Below are 8,443 nucleotides of genomic sequence, written 5' to 3'. Positions count from 1 at the left end.
TGTGCATTCTGCTTCTGTGGGTGAAAGGCCAGTTCTATGCTTCAGTTCTCAAATTCAAAACTTGTGAGGAGCTTTCTGCCCGTGGATGCCGCCGAGTAAGCATCGTTGAAGTCTCCCCCCTCCACTGCCGTCATGTCTAAGTCAGAGTCACCCAAAGAGCCCGAACAGCTGCAGAAGCTCTTCATCGGAGGTTTGAGCTTTGAAACAACCCATGGGAGTCTGAGGAGCCACTTTGAGCAGTGGGGGACGCTCACAGATTGTGTGGTAATGAGGGATCCAAACGCCAGGCGCTCCAGAGGCTTCGGGTTTGTCACGTATGCCACTGTGGAGGAAGTGGATACAGCCATGAAAGCAAGGCCACACAAGGCGGATGGAAGAGTTGTGGAACCAAAGAGGGCCGTCTCAAGAGAAGATTCTCAAAGACCTGGTGCCCACTTAACTGTGAAAAAGATTTTTGTTGGTGGCATTAAAGGAGACACTGAAGAACATCACCTAAGAGATTATTTTGAACAGTATGGGAAAAATTGAAGTGATTGAAATCATGACTGACCGAGGCAGTGGCAAAAAGAGAGGCTTTGCTTTCGTAACCTTTGATGACCATGACTCTGTAGACAAGATTGTCATTCAGAAATACCACACTGTGAATGGCCACAACTGTGAAGAAAGGAAAGCCCTATCTAAGCGAGAGATGGCTGGTGCTTCATCCAGCCAAAGAGGTCCAAGTGGTTCTGGAAATTTTGGTGGTGGTCGTGGAGGCGGTTTTGGTGGGAATGACAGCTTTGGTTGTGGAGGAAACTTCAGTGGTCGAGATGCCTTTGGTGGCAGCCGTGGTGGCAGTGGATATGGTGGCAGTGGGGATGGCTATAATGGATTCGGTAGTGATGGAAGCAGTTTTGGAGGTGGTGGAAGCTACAATGATTTTGGCAATTACAACAATCAATCTGCAAATTTTGGACCCGTGAAAGGAGGAGACTTTGGAGGCAGAAGTTCTCGCCTCTGTGGTGGTAGGGGCCAATACTTCGCCAAACCCTGAAACCACGGTGGCTATGGTGGTTCCAGTGGCAGCAGTAGCTATGGCAGCGGCAGAAGGTTTTAATTACTGCCAGGAAACAAAGCTCAGCAGGAGAGGAGAGCCAGAGAATTGACAGGGAAGCTACAGGGTACAACAGATTTGTGAACTCAGCCAAGCACAGTGGTGGCAGGGCCTAGCTGCTACAAAGAGGACATGTTTTAGACAATACTCATGCGTATGGGCAAAAAATCTCAAGGACTGTATTTGTGACTAATTGTATAACAGGTTATTTTAGTTTTTGTTCTGTGGAAAGTGTAAAGCATTCCAACAAAGGGTTTTAATGTAAATTTTTTTTTTGCACCCATGCTGTTGATTGCTAAATGTAATAGTCTGATCATGATGCTGAATAAATGTGTCTTTTTTAAAAACAAAAACAAAAACAAAAACCTCTGAGGAATCCTATTACCAGCTCCCCTTCATGGAAACCAGCAGCCTTTGTTACAGAAGCTTAAGAGCTGTCAGTAAACAGCTTGGGGACAAAGATAGTCACTCACTGAGCCTGTTCCATGCCCTTGTTTGACTCTCACAACTATTATTATTCCCTGCAGACAAGGCACTACTATTACTCCCACTTAACAGATGAGGAAGCTGAGCCTCAAGGAGCTTATGTGATTTGCTGAAGATCATGCAGCTAGTAAGTGATAGAATCTAGGTGTTTTAGTTCCCAGATCAGTGGTCATTCCATCAAGTTTCTCCTATTTTACATTGGAGACATGATAACGGATAAAGTATGGTTTTCAAGAAGGAAAAAATCATGACTCATGTAAATATAAAATGAACATATGTCAAAGGTTTTCTGTAACTCACTAATTAATGAGGAACTGGTAAGACACTAAAACGAGTTTAAAGAGCACTGAAGAAGTAAGATATTTCGAGGCAGTGTTTGGTAAGATTGCTGGGTTAGATGTAAAACCGGTCAATGTCCAACAGGGCAATAAACTATTGCCTTTGGGGTTATCTATTCTAGTGAACATAAATTATTTACATCTCCACTGAACAAAATTCTACAAATTAACCTCTGTCCCCAAAGATTTGTGAAATAGCTCAATCAATAGGAAGTCAAGCTCAGCACCACAGTATAAGAACACCTTGTAATCTTTTCTGCCTATTTACAAGTTTCAGATAATTTCAGACGGTCTTTCAAACGTGACTTTTGATTGAATTTGACAGATACATAAGAAGTATGTACCTTCCCTTTTAAGGAAGAAGGTACTTGTGCCATTCTCCTTACACACTGTAGATTTTCCTTTCTTATGCCATTATTATTGTTGATACCTGATACATTACTATTGTTGACAAGTAATACATACGCCAGTTCAAAACCTGCAGGAAATCTGTCATCAGCTTTCTTATGTAAAGATAAATCTGTGAAAAGCCTTCTCATTTGGTAAGAAAACGGACTTTTGAAACACTATATGATTACGACCCGAAAAGTCTTGTGTTCTTGTAGTAACTCACTGAATTTCTAATTAATTGAAATTCTAAGGACAAAAAGTGGGCCTTTTCCTATATTAGACAACTAGTATTTACCTGATTAAATTTCTCTGCTACAGTGGAAAGACAGACCAGAGTTGGACTATCTGATTTTTGCCAGTTACGTTATTTGAACCTTACTTTCATTATCTCTAAACTGGTAATAATGCTAAACCACATGCATTCCTCAGTTTAAAAGTATTATTAAGTGTTCTTTATCTCTGTATCATAAGTAGCAAAATATTTAACCAAAATATAACTGGACCATTTTGATTTTTAAATATCATGCTATTTTCTGGTAAGATCTTCTTGGGGGGATATAACTGCTTTGACCAACTAGCCACAGCTGATGTGGGTCCATCCATTTAACTTCCCCATAAAGTTAGAGGTTAACTTATAAAAGCTGATATGGTGTGTGTGTGTGTTTGACCTGATAGAAGATAACCCCAAATGTTATGGTATTATTGCTCTAAGGGAAGTTAATCAGTTTTATATCTAATCTGACATTCTCATTTTTGCATTCGTTTTCTCACTATTATAGCCTTATTTCTCAAATGCTCTTCTTGCCAGCTCTTTTGTCTTTCTGCTGATCCCCTCATTAAGTAGTTAAGTAAAGCTTTGCTTTATGTTTTCTAATTGTGTGAAAAGTTGGGTTTTTTTAGAAGTAGGTTTTTTTTTTTTTTTTTATCAGTTTGAGAATTAAGCTTTTAACAAACTAAACAGGAACAAACAAAAACCCAACAACCCAAACTTGATTCCAGAATCTTGGAAGAACAACACAGATTTTCACCGAATAGTCCCAGAGACAGAGTGGAGGGGATTATCATGCCCAGCTGCCAAAATGTGCCCTGTAAGTTTCTCTGTCTCCCCAAAGTCCCAGACACGTAAGTAGCTGCCTAAATTCTGTCCCTCTCCCAGCTGCCTCTTCCAGTCCCCACAGACCCCAGGCTCTGCTGTTCTCACCTCTCTCCCCTCCTCTGGCAGACACACCCTAAGGCGACCCCCACTGAATGACATTGAATTTTATAATTTTCTCCTTGGGTGAGTGTGGGAGAAACTTGTGACTTGTTTCTAAGCAATAAAATAAGACTGATGTGATGAGATGTATTCCCGTGATTTCGTTTCATTATCTAAGACTGTTTTAGCAGATTGGAAGGAGACTTGCCTACTGGCCTCAAAGAAGCCAGCTGCTGTTATGTGAACTGGCTATGGAGAGAGCCACGTGGCAGAAAATGGCAGAGTCCTCTAGGAGCTAAGGGCCTCCATCCCATCACCACAAGGAACTCAATTCTCCCGACACCCACTTGGGCTCGAAAAAGGCCCCCAAGTACCAGGAAGGAACGGAAGCTGACCAGCTCTCAATGCAGCTGGTGAGACGCTAAACCAGCTAAGCCAGCCTGGACTTGATCCTTTGTGAGTAGATCAAGTGAGATAAATCCATAGTGAGATAATAAATGGGTGAGGTTTCAAGCTGCTTAGTTTGGGTTAATTTGTTACAGAGCAAAACCCTCTCGATCTCTTGGCTTCTTTCATTTGCATCCCCATAAACTTCCCCTTCTCAGGAAAACTAAAGGATCTTCCTTAGCACCACACTCCTGAGAAACCAGAGAGTTTGTGTGTGTGTGTGTGTGTGTGTGTGTGTATGCATGCATCAGAAACAGACCATAAGTCTCTCTTCACCATCTCACTGTATTAAGTTGCTCATTCCCCTAGTAAAATCTATTGACTAATAACCATCCAGATGCCAGTAGGCTGCTCTCCAATATGTGTGTGCATTTCTGCTTCTACAAGCAAATGGCAGAAGAGTCAATGTTGTTTGTTCCCAAATCTGATCATACCAGTTGTAAATGTTATTGTAAATGACATAGTTAAATATTACATAAACTGAAAGTGGGAAAAGGGATTTTTTTTTCCTATGAGAACTAGGAGATGTTCTATAAGGAAAGTGCTGTCATCTTAAGTAGAAAAGAGGAAAATAATAGAAATCTAGAAGGATATTGTTCTGAGATTACTTCACAAGTATCTTTAAATTCTGGTTCTTTTTAGGGACCTGAACTTTGCACATGGGTTGTTTATGTAAGGAAGAAGCTGTATAGCTCATTCTGCACTTCAGTTAAAACGAAAGGCCTTGGCCTTACAATACGTTTGATGAATGAAAATGAATATTTGAGATGTGTGTGTAATCTTTTATAATGCTTTCCCACTTTAATTGACTTTTTCGATTATTTGATTGTGCTAGATAAAAGACTCCTTCTGAATTTTAATTTTAACACTTTTTCTGCTGTCACAATAAGGTTGCATACAAGAAATTCTGTTTTTAAGAAAAGGAATGTTTTGAGCTTACTGGCTGAAAGTATTTTAGGAAAAATCTAAGGCCTTGTCATAAAGCTAACTCTTGCATTCTACTGTTTATCTTAGAGCAGCAGCAAAAAGAACTGAAAAGTTAAATGAGAGGTTTGACAACAAAACAGGAACGTTATCTCCACGTGGTGGCTCTTGACATGTTTTCAAATGCATAACGTAACAGGGTTGGAAGATACTGTTATTGCTGACCTTGGCAAAGAATAACTGGCTATTGCGAATTAATTTATAAAAGGTAAATAACAAAGGACTCCCAGAGAGGACTTCCTCCCTCCTCCCTCCTCCCTCCTCCCTCCTCCCTCCTCCCTCCCTCCCTCCCTTCCTTCCTTCCTTCTTCTTAGATCTATGGTTTATAACCCATATTTATCTTAAGGCATAATGAGATCCCAAACTTATTCCTGATGGCCAGTACAAGCACATACAACGATCATATCCCTGGAACTAAAAATTCAGACCATTGGTTTACCAGTGGGGACAGACTAATTGAAACTGGGACATTAACTTCTCTTCTGCTTTGGATTTATATAAAGAAGGGCTTGTGACTATTGCTAAGAGCATTAAGAATCTGAGTTCAGGACACTGCCTGAAGAGTTGCCTGTAATATTTCTACTTTGTCCTTGGACAGGCCTTTGGAGAAGACAAATACCTCTCTTAGCCAAGGGAGTATTCAAAATCCTGCTCCAGAATCTGCAGAAAGGAGGCTGTTAGGAAGTGGGAAAAGAGCATAGTAGATTTGCTTCTGAGATTACTTTGCTTTCTGAGATTACAAAGACTCATGAAAGTGGCTTTCCAGACAATAGGCTCCTTCTTGGGCTCCAAGCTCTAGACACCTGTCCCTTCTTGCCCTGGTCCACCTCCAACCATGCACCTCCTCTGTGAGGGCAAGGGGACATGCCCACCCACAGCCCGCCCCTCCCCTTCTAGACCATGCTCCTGGCCTCCAGGTCCTCAAAATCCCCACCCAAAAGGCCAGGGTCTGCTTCTGGGGGCTGTGCGGGACTTTCTCCTGGGTCATCCTCTCAAGCATTGCCCACGATGCCTGTGCTTCCTTGACCCTGAGGGGTGGCTGTTCATAGGGTGACAGGAATAGAGTTTAGAGGTGTGGGTGTCTGCACGTGTGAGTGCAAGGCCCCCTGAGTGTGGGACTGAGACAGGGATTGAGAGAGAAAGCAGCAGCTGCAGGCTGAAGGCTGCCCACCATCTTCTGACGCAGAACACTGAGGGACCCATGACTTCTAAATTCAGCCTGGGAGTCCAGGTCCTTATGAAGGCATATTTATCATGGCAGTAGAATAGAATGTACACACTTTATTTAGCAGCTTGTTACCTTAATTTATAAGTTTTACATATACTTTTCTATAAATAGCATGCAGGTCTTCACTGCAATTTGTCCCACACTCTGCGTATAGTTGTACTGCTGATAACAATACAAATTAATACAACCCCTATGGGGCAAGCTGGCAACATCTATCAAAATTAGGAGACACTGCTTTGGGAAATGTTCCTGGTGTTCTCCTTACTTGCTGCAAGTAATAAATCCTTCCTTCTCCCCGCCAAAAAATCTATCGAAATTATAAACGTGTACTCTACGGCTCAGAAATTCCACGTCTGGGAATTGCACAGATGAATTTGTACAATTGCAAAACAAACTATATACAACGCAGTTTTGAAATAACAATTGAAAACAGCACATGTTCATCAATAAGAGGTAGTTAAATAAGTTAGGGTACATCCATACAATAGAATACCATGCAGCTGTAAAAGAAGACGTGGAAGTTCTCTATGAACTGATGTGGAAAGATTTTCAACATTTATTGTTAAACATACGAGCAAGCTACAGAGAAGGGAGGGAGAAAAGACAATGGATTCATATTTGCTTGTACTTGCAAAAAGAAAGATTGGAAAAAATGAATAGAAGTTATTACTTTTGTTTATTTGGGGATGTGAGCAAGATTATATACCTTTGTATGTTATTTTTATTTTTCAACTCCATGAATGTATTATCTATTAAAAATATAGGTATATGTTTTTCATTTTTATTTTAAAAATAAATGTTATTTTTCTAAAAGTTAACAAATAAAATATTTTCCATTTTTATTTCTCAAAGGAAGCAATATATATATTAGAAAAGAAAACTGATTTCCAAAATGTGGTTTGAGCCCTGGAACTCTCAATAAAATGAGCACCTCTGTAAGCCAAGGCAGGCGGCTCTGCCACTGGGGAGCGACCTCTGACCTCACCCAGGTTCCAGGCAGCGCGGGGCTCCTGGGCACACCACGACTGCACCGTACCCTCACTCGGCCCCTCAGTCTTGGGACCCTCCCCCCGGTGTCCTGTCTCGTTTCTCCCCTCCTCAAAGCTCCCCGCACCCTCTCTCCACCCAGGGGCTCATGCACAATCTCCTAAAAAGGCCAGAAGAGAGGGCCTCTGAGCAGCTTCTCCTAAACCCAGGGCCTGATTATCCTGTCGGCATGGGGTGGGGTTGGGAGCCAGGAAAAAGCTCGGAGAACACAAATAGTCTCCTTCATTCTGATTCTTCTGCAGCAGCAAACACCGGGCATGACTGAATATCGGAATAAAATTGTGTACTTTACGTAGACGAGGTGCTGCTATAGGGGATTCTAAAAGCCTCTTTTACAGCCTTTTTGGCTGAGAACATGGACTTAAAGAACTCCCCTGTTTCCAAGAAAACCACTGTTGCAGGGGAGTCAGCTACTTCTGTTTGGCACCCCGGGCCCAGAAGGGGCCTCTGGAGGCCTGAGGGAAGTGGGTGGAGTAGGACCGTATCCAGGAAGCCTGGGTCTCCGGCCACTGCCTTGGTGGCAGCTCCCAGCCCAGGCCTCTGGGGCGTGCACGCCCCCATCCTGGGCAGAGGCTGCTGGCAGCAGCACATAGGGAGCCCCTGAGACCCAGAAACTCAGGACAATGACCAGTTTCTCCAAGGGATGTCGCTTCCCGGTTCCCTAGGACTCAAAGCAGCATGGAGAGGAGGGGTGGTCAGTAGGAGCACGTTTGGTCTGATGAATTCCTTCCTACACAAGGACCCATGAGTTTCCCTGCTCTGAGAGGGGAAGGGGGCTCGAGCCTCCTTGGTTAAGTTCCTCAGAGGAGAAGCTAGGATTTTAACAGGGCTGGTGGTGTAGAGGGTTGTGACCATTGCTCTAAGTGAGAGTAACACTGCTGGGGAGGTGGGGCTTTTTATGCTGCTTTGCACATTTAAGTATTGTATGTTTCATTCTATATCCTATTTGTTGTTTTTCCCTTAGTTCATCACATCCTTCTTCACTATCTCAAAGAAGGATCAAGAGCAGGCCTTTAGCAGACTCCAGTCTTGTCTGCTTAAGGGGAACCTAGTGCAGGGGTGTAAACCCAGGACCGGGCATTGCTCTTCCCTCATGACAGGGCTCCTGCTTCTCAAGGTCCAGCTTCCTGGCTGTTGCCTTTGGTGTGAGAGACTAAATACACAAAACAGACAATGACCAGACTGCACATAAGAATAGAACTCTGACCCACAATCTGCAGCAACCAGCAGAGAAA

The 8,443-nt window shown here is 42.8% G+C and overlaps 1 pseudogene; it reads left to right on the top strand.

Moving 5' to 3' along the window:
- LOC118900945 lies at nucleotides 1–1,096 on the top strand (annotated as a pseudogene).
- The last annotated feature ends 7,347 nt before the right edge of the window (nucleotides 1,097–8,443 follow it).

This window comes from Balaenoptera musculus, chromosome 9 (assembly GCF_009873245.2).
Source record: "Balaenoptera musculus isolate JJ_BM4_2016_0621 chromosome 9, mBalMus1.pri.v3, whole genome shotgun sequence".
Classification (NCBI taxonomy): Eukaryota; Metazoa; Chordata; class Mammalia; order Artiodactyla; family Balaenopteridae; genus Balaenoptera; species Balaenoptera musculus.
Note: the sequence above shows the minus strand (reverse complement) of the source record. Positions and strands in the feature narration are given on the sequence as shown.